The sequence below is a fragment of the Etheostoma spectabile genome, unplaced genomic scaffold (genome assembly GCF_008692095.1).
Source record: "Etheostoma spectabile isolate EspeVRDwgs_2016 unplaced genomic scaffold, UIUC_Espe_1.0 scaffold285, whole genome shotgun sequence".
NCBI lineage: Eukaryota > Metazoa > Chordata > Actinopteri > Perciformes > Percidae > Etheostoma > Etheostoma spectabile.
In genome coordinates this window covers 1282810-1283393 of record NW_022605579.1, presented here as the reverse complement: position 1 = coordinate 1283393, position 584 = coordinate 1282810, and the positions used below count along the sequence as shown (strand labels likewise).

General features: G+C 43.0%; 1 protein-coding gene across 1 annotated transcript in view; it reads right to left on the bottom strand.

Moving 5' to 3' along the window:
* Nucleotides 1-584, bottom strand: part of LOC116686019 (plakophilin-3) — a 38255-nt gene that overhangs the window by 23158 nt on the left and 14513 nt on the right. The gene's annotated exons all lie outside the window — the stretch shown is intronic.

Sequence of the window (584 nt, the reverse complement as noted above, 5' to 3'; positions counted from 1 at the left end):
ACATTTTTTAAAGGGGTCAAATTTGACCCGAGGACAAAAGGAGGGTTAAACACGTTTGATTTTGTCAGAACGTCAAGACAGGAAAAGGGCTGACTTAAGACAGCTTGGACTTAGTTTTATAACCAACTTACACCAAATGGTTGAGACGACGGTGGCGCGCCCCAACTCTAGCAAGACTCTCATGATTTCATTCCAATGGACTGAAATTGGAAATTTCTCTGGGACAGTGCAATAACTTGAAAAGTTGTTTGGTGTAAGGTCGAAAAGAAAAGTATCCTGAGCATCTTCTTTTTTCACAGTTTTACATAAACAGTGTTTGAGGCTGGTGAAACCGTCCAGGGCAGCAACAAGCTGGTGTGAGAGGTTGCAAGTAAAACAGCTCTTTCTATATTAAAGTAAATCCAGGCTACTGAACAGTAAGCTGCAGGAAGCACACCGCTGCCTGTGCATTGTTACACTGGCCAGTTAGAAAAAACAGACACGCGTCCTGTTTATATTTGTCTTCTGCCTTCGCATTGTTCTGAATTTGGCCAGCAATTAGACCAGAGAGGTGTGTGTGTGTGTGTGTGTGTGTGTGTGTGTGT